The sequence below is a fragment of the Balaenoptera ricei genome, chromosome 14, assembly GCF_028023285.1.
Source record: "Balaenoptera ricei isolate mBalRic1 chromosome 14, mBalRic1.hap2, whole genome shotgun sequence".
Lineage (NCBI taxonomy): Eukaryota > Metazoa > Chordata > Mammalia > Artiodactyla > Balaenopteridae > Balaenoptera > Balaenoptera ricei.
This window is the reverse complement of record NC_082652.1, coordinates 55,530,842-55,543,935: the sequence shown is the minus strand read 5'-3', so window position 1 is coordinate 55,543,935 and position 13,094 is coordinate 55,530,842.

Genomic DNA, 13,094 nt, shown 5'->3' with positions numbered 1-13,094 from the left:
CCTGTGCTATGTGGCTGTTTCCCATTAGCTATCTATTTTACATTTGGTAGTTGTATATATGTCCATGCCACTCTCTCACTTCGTCCCAGCTTACCCTTCCCCTTCCCTGTGTCCTCAAGATCATTCTCTACGTCTGCATCTTTACTCCTGTCCTGCCCCTAGGTTCTTCAGAACCATTTTTGGTTTTGGATTCCATATATATATGTTAGCATATGGTATATGTTTTTCTCTTTGTGACTTACTTCACTGTATGACAGTCTCCAGGTCCATCCACCTCACTAAAAATAACTCAGTTTTGTTTCTTTATATGCCTGAGTAATATTCCATTGTATATATGTGCCACATCTTTATCCATTCATCTGTCGATGCACATTTAGGTTGCTTCCATGTCCTGGCTATTGTAAATAGAGCTGCAATGAACATTGTGGTAAATGGCTCTTTTTGAATTATGTTTTGCTCAGGGTATATGCCCAGTAGTGGGATTGCTGGGTCATATGGTAACTCTATTTTTAGTTTTTGAAGGAACTTCCATACTGTTCTCCATAGTGGCTGTATCAATTTACATTCCCACAAACAGTGCAAGAGGGTTCCCTTTTCTCCACATCCTCTCCAGCATTTATTGTTTGTAGATTTTTTTCATTATGGCCATCCTAACCAGTGTGAGGTGATATCTCATTGGAGTTTTGATTTGCATTTCTCTAATGATTAGTGATGTTGAGCATCCTTTCATGTGTTTGTTGGCAATCTGTATATCTTCTTTGGAGAAATGTCTATTTAGGTCTTCTGCCCATTTTTGGATTGGGTTGTTTGTTTTTTTGATATTGAGCTTCATGAGCTGTTTGTATATTTTGGAGATTAATGCTTTGTCAGTTGCTTCATTTGCAAATATATTCTCCCGTGCTGAGGGTTGTCTTCTCATCTTGTTTATGGTTTCCTTTGCTGTGCAAAAGCTTTTAAGTTTCATTAGGTCCCATTTGTTTATTTGTGTTTTTATTTCCATTTCTCTAGGAGATGGGTCAAAAAGGATCTTGCTATAATTTATGACATAAAGTGTTCTGCCTATGTTTTCCTCTAACAGTTTTATAGTGTCTGTCCTTACATTTAGGTCTTTAATCCATTTTGAGTTTATTTTTGTGTGTGGTATTAGGGAGTGTTCTAATTTCATTCTTTTACATGTAGCTGTCCAGTTTTCCCAGCACCACTTATTGAAGAGGCTGTCTTTTCTCCATTGTATAGTCTTGCCTCCTTTATCAAAGATAAGTTGATCATATGTGCGTGGGTTTAATCTCTGGGCTTTCTATCCTGTTCCATTGATCTGTATTTCTGTTTTTGTGCCAGTACCATACTGTCTTGATTACTGCAACTTTGTAATATAGTATGAAGTCAGGGAGCCTGATTCCTCCAGCTCCGTTTTTCTTTCTCAAGATTGTTTTGGCTATTTGGGGTCTTTTGTGTTTCCATACAATTTGTGAAATTTTTTGTTCTAGTTTTGTGAAAAATGCCATTGGTAGTTTGATAGGGATTGCATTGAATCTGTAGATTGCTTTGAGTAGTATAGTCATTTTCACAATGCTGATTCTTCCAATTCAGGAACATAGTATATCTCTCCATCTCTTTGTATCATCTTTAATTTCTTTCATCAGTGTCATAGTTTTATACATAAAGGTCTTTTATCTCCTTAGTTAGGTTTATTCCTAGGTATTTTATTCTTTTTGCTGCAATGGTAAATGTGAGTGTTTCCTTAATGTCTCTTTCAGGTTTTTCATAATTAGTGTATAGGAATGCAAGAGATTTTTGTGCATTAATTTTGTATCCTACTACTTTACCAAATTCATTGATTAGCTCTAGTAGTTTTCTGGTAGCATCTTTAGGATTCTCTGTGTATAGTGTCATGTCATCTGCAAACAGTGACAACTTTATTTCTTCTTTTCCGATTTGGAATATTTTTGTTTATTTTTCTTCTCTGAATGCTGTGGCTAAAACTTCCAAGACTATGTTGAATAATAGTGGTGAGAGTGGACAACTTTGTCTTGTTACTGATCTTAGAGGAAATGGTTTCAGTTTTTCACCACTGAGAACGATGTTGGTTATGGGTTGGCATATATGACCTTTATTATGTTGAGGTAAATTTCCTCTCTGTCAACTTTCTAGAAGGTTTTTAGCATAACTGGGTGTTGAATTTTGTCAAAAGCACTTTCTCCATTTATTGAGATGATCAAATGGTTTTTCTCCTTCAATTTGTTAATATGGTTTATCACATTGATTGATTTGCATATACTGAAGAATCCTTGCATTCCTGGGATAAACCCCACTTGATCATGGTGCATGATCCTTTTAATGTGATGTTGGATTCTGTTTGCTAGTATTTTGTTGAGGATATTTGCATCTATGGTCATCAGTGATATTTGCCTGTAGTTTTCTTTCTTTCTGACATCTTTGTCTGGTCTTGCTATCAGGGTGATGGTGGTCTCGTAGAATGAGTTTGGGAGTGTTCTTCCCACTGCTATATTTTGGAAGAGTTTGAGGAGGATAGGTGTTAGCTCTTCTCTAAATGTTTGATAGAATTTGGCTGTGAAGCCAGCTAGTCCTGGGCTTTTGTTTGTTGGAAGATTTTTAATGACAGTCTCAAATTTAGTGCTATGATTAGACTGTTTATATTTTCTCTTTCTTCCTGGTTCAGTGTCTGAAGGTTGTGTTTTCTCAGAATTTGTCCATTTATTCCAGGTTGTCCATTTTATTCGCATATAATTGCTTGTAGTAATCTCTCATTATCCTTTGTATTTCTGAAGTGCTAATTTTTACTTCTCCTTTTTCATTTCTAATTCTGTTGATTTGAGTCTTCTCCCTTTTTTTCTTGATTAGTCTGGCTAATGGTTTATCAATATTTTTTATCTTATCAGAGAATCAGCCTTTAATTTTATTCATCTTTGCTAATGTTTCCTTCATTTCTTTTTCGTTTATTTCTGATCTGATCTTTATGATTTCTTTCCCTGTGCTAACTTTGGGGGTGTTTTGTTCTTCTTCCTCTAATTGCTTTAGGTGTATGGTGAGGTGGTTTATTTAAGATTTTTCTTGTTTCTTGAGATAGGTTTGTATTGCTATAAACTTCCCTCTTAGAACTGCTTTGGTGCATCCCATAGGTTTTGGGTTGTTGTGTTTTCATTGTCATTTGTTTTTAGGAATCTTTTGGTTTCCTGTTTGATTTCTTCAGTGATCTCCTGGTTATTTAGTAGTGTATTGTTAAGCCTCCATATGTTTGTATTTTTTACAGATTTTCCCCTATAATTTATAGCTAGTCTCATAGCATTGTTGTCAGAAAAGACACTTCATACGACTTCAATATTCTTAAATTTACCAAGGCTTGATTTGTGACCCAAAATATGATCTATCCTGGAGAATATTCCATGAGCACTTGAGAAAAATATGTATTCTTTTGTTTTTGGATGGAATGTCCTATAAATATCAATTAAGTCCATCTTGTTTAATGTATCAGTTAAAGCTTGTGTATCCTTATTTATTTTCATTTTGGATGATCTCTCCATTGGTGAAAGTGGGGTGTTAAAGTCTCCTACTATGGTTGTGTTACTGTTAATTTCCCCTCTATGGCTCTTAGCATTTGCCTTATGTATTGAGGTGCTCCTATGTTGGGTGCCTAAATATTTACAATTGTTATGTCTTCCTCTTGGATTGATTCCTTGATGATTATGTAGTGTCCTTCTTTGTCTCTTGTAATAGTCTTTATTTTTAAAGTTATTTTGTCCTATATGAGAATTGCTATTCCAGCTTTCTTTTGATTTCCATTTGCATGGAATATATTTTTCTATCCCCTCACTTTCAGTCTGTATGCGTCCCTAGGTCTGAAGTGGGTCTCTTGTAGACAGCATATATACAGGTCTTGTTTATGTATCCATTCAGCCAGTCTATGTCTTTTCGTTGGAGCACTTAATCCATTTACATATAAGGCAGTTATAGATATATATGTATATGTATGTTCCTATTACCATTTCTTTTTTGTTTTGGGTTTGTTTTTGTAAGTCTTTTCCTTCTCTTGTGTTTTCTGCCTAGAGAAGTTCCTTTAGCATTTGTTGTAAAGCTGGTTTGGTGGTGCTGAATTCTCTTAGCTTTTGCTTGTCTGTAAAGATTTTAATTTCTCCCTCGAATCTGAATGAGATCCTTGCTGGGTAGAGTAATCTTGGTTGTAGGTTTTTCCCTTTCATCACTTCAAATATGTCCTGCCACTCCCTTCTGGACTGCAGAGTTTCTGCTGAAAGATCAGCTGTTTTCCTTATGGGGATTCTCTTGTACGTCATTGGTTGTTATTCCTTTGCTGCTTTTAATATTTTTTCTTTGTATTTAATTTTTGATAGTTTCATTCATATGTGTCTTGTCATGTTTCTCCTTGGATTTATCATGTATGGGACTCTCTGTTCTTCCTGGAATTGATTGACTATTTCCTTTCCCATATTAGGAAAGTTTTCAACTACAATCTCTTCAAATATTTTCTCAGTCCCTTTCCTTTTCTCTTCTTCTGGGACCCCTATAATTCAAATATTGGTGCATTTAATGTTGTCCCAGAAGTCTCTGAGACTGTCCTCAATTCTTCTCTCTTTTTTTTAAATTTTTTCTGCTCTGTGGTAGTTATTTCCACTGTTATATCTTCCAGGTCACTTATCCGTTCTTCTGTCTCAGTTATTCTGCTATTGATTCCTTCTGGAGAATTTTTAATTTCATTTTTTGTGGTGTTCATCATTGTTTGTTTGCACTTTAGTTCTTTTAGGTCCTCGTTAAACATTTCTTATATTTTCTCCATTCTATTTCCAAGATTTTGGATCATCTTTATTATCATTACTTTGAATATTTTTTCAGGTAGACTGCCTATTTCCTCTTCATTTGTTTTGTCTGGTGGGTTTTTACATTGCTCCTTCATCTGTTGTGTGTTTCTCTGTCTTCTCATTTTTCTTAACTTACTGTGTTTGGGGTCTCCTTTTCAGAGGCTGCAGGTTCATATTTCCTGTTGTTGTTGGTGTCTGCTCCCTGTGGGTAATGTTGGTTCAGTGGGCTCTGTAGGCTTCTTGGTGGAGGGGACTGGTGCCTGTGTTCTGGTGGATGAGACTGGATCTTGTCTTTATGGTGAGCAGAACGGAATCCAGTGGTGTGTTTTGGGGTGTCTGTGAACTTATTTTGCTTTTAGGCAGCCTCTCTGTTAATGGGTGGTGTTGTGTTCCTGTCTTGCTAGTTGTTTGGCATAGGGTGTCCAGCATTGTAGCTTGTTGGTCATTGAGTGGAACTGAGTCTTAGCGTTGAGATGGAGATCGCTGGGAGAACTCTCACCAATTGATATACGTGGGGCTGGGAGGTCTCTGGTGGACCAGTGTCCTGAACTTTGCTCTCCCACCTCAGAGGCTCAGGGCTGACACCCGACCAGGGCACTAAGGCCCTGTCAGACATGGAGCTCAGAAGAAAAGGGAGAAAAGAAAAGAAAGAAAGAAAAAATGAAATTATTATAATAAAAAAATTATTAAAGATAAAAAATAAAAATGTAATAAGAAAGAAAGAAAGAAAGAAAGAAAGGGAGCAAGCAAACTAAAAAGAAATCCACCAGTGATAACAAGTGATAAAACTACACTACAAAAAAACAAAAAAAAACAAAAAAAAAACAGGCAGACAGAACCCTGGGACAAATGGGAAAAACAAAGCTGTACAGACAAAGTCACACAAAGAAGCATACACATACACACTCACAAAAAGAAAAAAAGGAATATATATATATATATATATATATATATATATATATATATTAAAAAGAAAGGAAGAGAACAACCAAATCAGTAAACAAATCTACCAACGATAATAAGCTCTAAATACTAAACTAAGATAAACATAAAACCAGAAACAAATTACATGCATAAAGCAAACCCCAAATCTACAGTTACTCCCAAAGTCCACCGCCTCAGTTTTGGGATGATTCATTGTCTATTCAGGTATTCCAGAGATGCAGGTTACATCAAGTTGATTGTGGAGATTTAATCCACTGCTCCTGAGGCTGCTGGGAGAAATTTCCCTTTCTTTTCTTTGTTTGCACACCTCCTGGCATTCAGCTTTGGATTTGGCCCTGCCTCTGCTTGTAGGTCACCTGAGGGTGTCCTTGTACACAGGGACTTTCTTGCCTTTTGGGAAGTCTGTGGTCTTCTGCCAGCATTCAGTAGGTGTTCTGTAGGAGTTGTTCCACATGTAGATGTAGTTTTCATGTATTTGTGGGTAGGAAGATAATCTCCACCTCTTACTCCTCTGCCTTCTTGTAGGCACCTCCTCTGACCAAGTATTTTAAAGTCTTTTGATATCTTTGACAAACTTTCCCAAATCCAATGCTAAATAAATTATTTTGGTATCTAGCTCACTTTGGGACTTTTCAGAAGGCCACTGAAAAATCTCAAAGAGAGATATTAAACTAATTAGTCTTATTTGGCATGTTAAATTTCATGGGAGCCTTGTCAAATAGTTGATAATAAAACTTCTTAGGTTATATTATGTGGATGAATGTTATTAATATGTGTTCTAAAATTATATGAAATTCCTAAAAATTTGATATGTCCTGATAAAATGTTATGTCATAATTCTAGTTATCCTCAAATGCTGTATTACAGAAATAACCAAATATCTTTGTCAATTGCATTGTAATCAAATCTTTAAACATGCATTTTCAGTCTTTTGTCATTTATAGACAGTTTTTGTTTTACTCTGATGCTTTTACAGAAATGCTTTATCTTCAAGAAGATTCAGAGAAGGACTTTTTGCCAAATACAGGTTTCTGATAACTTTCAGACCAGACTACTGAACTGGATAAGAAATTATAGAACACTAATGGAAAAACTGATGACTTTGTAAAATTACTTACAAAAGATCAACAATAATTAATTACATAGGACTGAATGAACTGATGAATATGATTATAATTTTTATGACTTCTTGTCTGAAATATTACTGGCTTTTTAATCTTTCTTTTCCCAAGTCTTAGGGTAATTTTTTCTCTTTTCTCTTAAGCCAATTATGACTTATAGCAATTTGGTAAATTATACCTTTGAAAGCAAAATTAAAACATTTATCTTTTTCTCCCTACCTGATCCCTCCAGAATTTAGAAACTCTTAGTGCCTATTATTATTTTTATGGCAATATATTCAATAATTATTTACAGAAGTTAACTAAGAATCTGTTCTCCTTGTAACAGAGCACAGTTGAAAATATTGGTTACATAGACTCAGACAGGAACTAAGATTGACTTTATGGAGCCATAAAGTCCCTGGGAGGTGGGGGGAAGCAGCCTGGTAACTTAAGTACTTAAGTTCTTAAGTTAAGTACTTAAGTACTAACTAACTTATAAGTATGTAAGTTAGTAGATGGCCATCTTCTTCCTGTGTCTTCATATGGCCTTCCTTCTGTGTGCCTCTGTGTCCTAATCTCTTTTAAGGATGCCAGTCATATTGCACTAAGTCCTACCCTAATGACCTGATCACCCTAATGATCTTTAAAAAGGTAATTATAACTTAATTATCTCTTTAATGATCCTATCTCCAAATATAGTCATATTCTGAGATATTGGTTAGAACTTCAACATATGAATTTAGAGGGGAAACAATTCAATCCATAACAGTCACATAATAGAAAAGGCATTAAAATCATTATGGTACATGTACCTTATATTCTGCAGTCACTAAGAGTTACAATGTTTTGTGAATATTTATGGGTGTAAGAAAATGTTCAGGGTAAGAGTTAATTTTAAAAATGGATAATAAAATTATTTAGAATATAATCTTAAATTTATAAATTACACATATTTCAAAATATATATTAAAATATTATATATTTTAAATTAACCTAATTCTTGCTTCATCTGCTCACATAAACCTAACAACTCTTTTCTGTATATATAGAACAGGTGAGGTGGAGAGAGGGAAATACTAGCTGCTATTTCTTCTGGGTTGTGTAATCACTGGTATTTAGAACTCTCTTTCATGCATTCTTAAAGTTTTTCTTTAAGAAGCATTTATTAGGGGGTCTGGGCAAGATGGAGGAAGAGTAAGACGTGGAGATCACCTTCCTTCCCACAGATACATCAGAAATACATCTACACGTGGAACTGCTCCTACAGAACACCCACTGAACGCTGGCAGAAGATGTCAGACCTCCCAAAAGGCAAGAAACTCCCCACACACTTGGGTAGGGCAAAAGAAAAAAGAAATAACAGAGACACAAGAATAGGGATGGGACCTGCACCAGTGGGAGGGAGCTGTGAAGGAGGAAAGGTTTCCACACACTAGGAAGCCTCTTTGCAGACGGAGACTGCGGGTGGCAGAGGGGGGAAGCTTTGGAGCCACGGAGGAGAGCACAGCCACAGGGGTGCGGAGGGCAAAGCAGTGAGATTCCCACACGGAGGATCGGTGCTGAGCAGCACTCACCAGCCCGAGAGGCTTCTCTGCTCACCTGCCGGGGCGGACAGGGGGCTGGGAGCTGAGGGTCGGGCTTCAGTTGCATCGCAGGGAGAGGACTGGGGTTGGCTGCGTGAACACAGCCTGAAGGGGTTAGCGCACCACAGCTAGCCGGGAGGGAGTCCGGGAAAAAGTCTGCAGCTGCTGAAGAGGCAAGAGACTTTCTTGCCTCTTTGTTTCATGGTGCGCAAGGAGAGGGGAGTCAGAGGGCCGCCTAAATGAGCTCCAGAGACGGGCGCAAGCCGCGGCTATCAGCACGGGCCCCAGAGACGGGCATGAGATGCTAAGGCTGCTGCTGCCACCACCAAGAAGCCTGTGTGCGAGCACAGGTCACTATCCACACCGCCCCTCCTGGGAGCCGGTGCAGCCCGCCACTGCCAGGCTCCCGTGATCTGGGGACAACTTCCCCGAAAGAACGCACGGCGTGCCTCAGGCAGGTGCAACGTCACACCAGGCTCTGCCGCCGCAGGCTCGCCCCGCATCCGTACCCTTCCCTCCCCCCGGCCTGAGTGAGCCAGAGCCCCCGAATCAGTTGCTGCTTTAACCCTGTCTTCTCTGAGCGAAGAACAGACGTCCTCAGGCGACCTACACGCAGAGGCGGGGCCAGATCCAAAGCTGAAACACGGGAGCTGTACGAACAAAGAAGAGAAAGGGAAATTTCTCACAGCAGCCTCAGAAGCAGTGGATTAAAGCTCCACAAACAACTTGATGTACCTGCATCTGTTGAATACCTGAATAGACAACGAATCATCCCAAATTCAGGAGGTGGACTTTGGGAGCAGGATATATTAATTTTTCCCCTTTTCCTTTTTTTGTGAGTGTATATGTGTATGCTTCTGGGTGAGATTTTGTCTGTATAGCTTTGCTTTCACCATTTGTCCTAGGATTCGGTCTGTCTGTTTTTTGTTTTCTTTTCTCCTTAAAAAATTGTTTTTCTTAATAAATGTTTTCTTAAAATTTTTTTACTTATTCTCTATTTTTAAAAGTTAAAAAAACATTTTTCTTAATAAGTTTTTTCATATTTTTTATTTTAAAAAATTAAAAATATTTTTTCTTAATAAATTTTTTTCTTAATAATTTTTTTATTATTTTTTATTATAAAAAATAAATTTATTTTAAACAATTAAAAAATTTTTTTCTTAATAATTATTTTTCTTCTTTTTTATTGTAATAGCTTTATTTTATTTTATTTTATCCTCATTCTCTCTTTCTTTCTTTTTTTTCTCCCTTTTATTCTGAGCCGTATGGAAGAAAGGCTCTTGGTGCTCCAGCCAGGCATCAGGGCTGTGCCTCTGAGGTGGGAAAGCCAACTTCAGGACACTGGTCTGCAAGAGACTTCCCAGCTCCACGTAATACCAAACAGCAAAAATCTCTCACAGATCTCCATCTCAACAGCAAGACCCAGCTTCACTCAATGACCAGCAAGCTACAGTGCTGGACACGCTATGCCAAACAACTAGCAAGACAGGAACACAGCCCCATCCATTAGCAGAGAGGCTGACTAAAATCATAATAAGGCCACAGACACTGCAAAACACACCACCAGATGTGGACGTGCCCACCAGAAAGACAAGATCCAGCCTCATCCACCAGAACACAGGCACTAGTCCCCTCCAACAGGAAGCCTACACAACCCACTGAACCAACCTTAGCCACTGGGAACAGATACCAAAAACAACGGGAACTACGAACCTGCAGCCTGTGAAAAGGAGAGCCCAAACACAGTAAGATAAGCAAAATGAGAAGACAGAAAAACACACAGCAGATGAAGGAGCAGGGTCAAAACACACCAGACCTAACAAATGAAGAGGAAATAGGCAGTCTACTTGAAAAATAATTCAGAATAATGATAGTAAAGATGATCCAAAATCTTGGAAATAGAATAGACAAAATGCAAGAAACATTTAACAAGGACGTAGAAGAACTAAAGAGGAAACAAGCAATGATGAAAAACACAATAAATGAAATTAAAAATACTCTAGACGAGATCAATAGCAGAATACCTGAGGAAGAAGAACGGATAAGTGACCTGGAAGATAAAATAGTGGAAATAACTACTGCAGAGCAGAATAAAGAAAAAAGAATGAAAAGAACTGAGGACAGTCTCAGAGACCTCTGGGACAACATTAAATGCAACAACATTCGAATTGTAGGGGTCCCAGAAGAAGAAGAGAAAAAGAAAGGGACTGAGAAAATATTTGAAGAGATTATAGTAGAAAACTTCCTTAATATGGGAAAGGAAATAGTTAATCAAGTCCTGGAAGCACAGAGAGTCCCATACAGGATAAATCCAAGGAGAAACAGGCCAAGACACATATTAATCAAACTGTCAAAAATTAAATATCAAGAAAACATATTAAAAGTAGCAAGGGAAAAACAACAAATAAAACACAAGGGAATCCCCATAAGGCTAACAGCTGATCTTTCAGCAGAAACTCTGCAACCCAGAAGGAAGTGGCAGGATATACTTAAAGTGATGAAGGAGAAAAACCTACAACCAAGGTTACCCTACCCAGCAAGGATCTCATTCAGATTTGATGGACAAATTAAAACCTTTACAGACAAGCAAAAGCTGAGAGAGTTCAGCACCACCAAACCAGCTTTACAACAAATGCCAAAGGAACTTCTCTAGGCAAGAAACACAAGAGAAGGAAAACACCTACAATAACAAACCCAAAACATTTAAGAAAATGGGAAACGGAACATGCATATCGATAATTACCTTAAATGTTAATGGATTAAATGCTCCCACCAAAAGACACAGACCGGCTGAATGGATACAAAAACAAGACCCATATATATGCTGTCTACAAGAGATCCACTTCAGACCTAGAGACACATACAGACTGAAAGTGAGGGAATGGAAAAAGATATTCCATGAAACTGGGAACCAAAAGAAAGCTGGAGTAGCAATTCTCATATCAGACAAAATAGACTTTAAAATGAAGAGTATTACAAGAGACAAAGAAGGACACTATATAATGATCAAGGGATCGATCCAAGAGGAAGGTATAACAATTGTAAATATTCAGGCACCCAACATAGAAGCAGCTCAATGCATAAGGCAAATACTAACAGCCATAAAAGGGGAAATCGACAGCAACACAATCACAGTAGGGCACTTTAACATCCCACTTTCACCAATGGACACATCATCCAAAATGAAAATAAATAAGGAAACACAAGCTTTAAATGATACATTAAACAAGATGGACTTAATTGATATTTATAGGACATTCCACCCAAAAACAACAGAACACACATTTTTCTCAAGTGCTCATGGAACATTCTCCAGGATAGATCATATCTTGGGTCACAAATCAAGCCTTGGTAAATTTAAGAAAATTGAAATCGTATCAATTATCTTTTCCAACCACAACGCTATGAGACTAGATTTCAATTACAGGAAAAGATCTGTAAAAAATACAAACACATGGAGGCTACACAATACACTACTTAATAACGAAGTGATCACTGAAGAAATCAAAGGGGAAATCAAAAAATACCTAGAAACAAATGACAATGGAGACACGACAACCCAAAACCTATGGGATGCAGCAAAAGCTGTTCTAAGAGGGAAGTATATAGCAATACAAGCCTACATCAAGAAAAAGGAAACATCTCGAATAAACAACCTAACCTTGCACCTAAAGCAATTAGAGAAAGAAGAACAAAAAAACCCTAAAGCTAGCAGAAGGAAAGAAATCATAAAGATCAGATCAGAAATAAATGAAACAGAAATGAAGGAGACAATAATGAAGATCAATAAAACTAAAAGCTGGTTCTTTGAGAAGATAAACAAAATTGATAAACCATTAGCTAGACTCATCAAGAGAAAAAGGGAGAAGACTCAAATCAATAGAATTAGAAATGAAAAAGGAGAAGTAACAACTGACACTGCAGAAATACAAAGGATCATGAGAGATTACTACAAGCAACTCTATGCCAATAAAATGGACAACCTGGAAGAAATGGACAAATTCTTAGAAATGCACAACCTGCTGAGACTGAACCAGGAAGAAATAGAAAATATGAACAGACCAATCACAAGCACTGAAATTGAAACTGTGATTAAAAATCTTCCAACAAAAAAAAGCCCAGGACCTGATGGCTTCACAGGCTAATTCTATCAAACATTTAGAGAAGCGCTAACACCTATCCTTCTCAAATTCTTCCAAAATATTGCAGAGGGAGGAACACTCCCCAACTCATTCTACGAGGCCACGATCACCCTGATACCAAAACCAGACAAAGATGTCACAAAGAAAGAAAACTACAGGCCAATATCACTGATGAACATAGATGCAAAAATCCTCAACAAAATACTAGCAAACAGAATCCAACAGCACATTCAAAGGACCATACACCATGATTAAGTGGGGTTTATTCCAGAAATGCAAGGATTCTTCAATATACGCAAATCAATCAATGTGATACATCATATTAACAAATTGTAGGAGAAAACCATATGATCATCTCAATAGATGCAGAGAAAGCTTTCGACAAAATTCAACACCCATTTATGATAAAAGCCCTGCAGAAAGTAGGCATAGAGGGAACTTTCCTCAACATAATAAAGGCCATATATGACAAACCCACAGCCAACATTG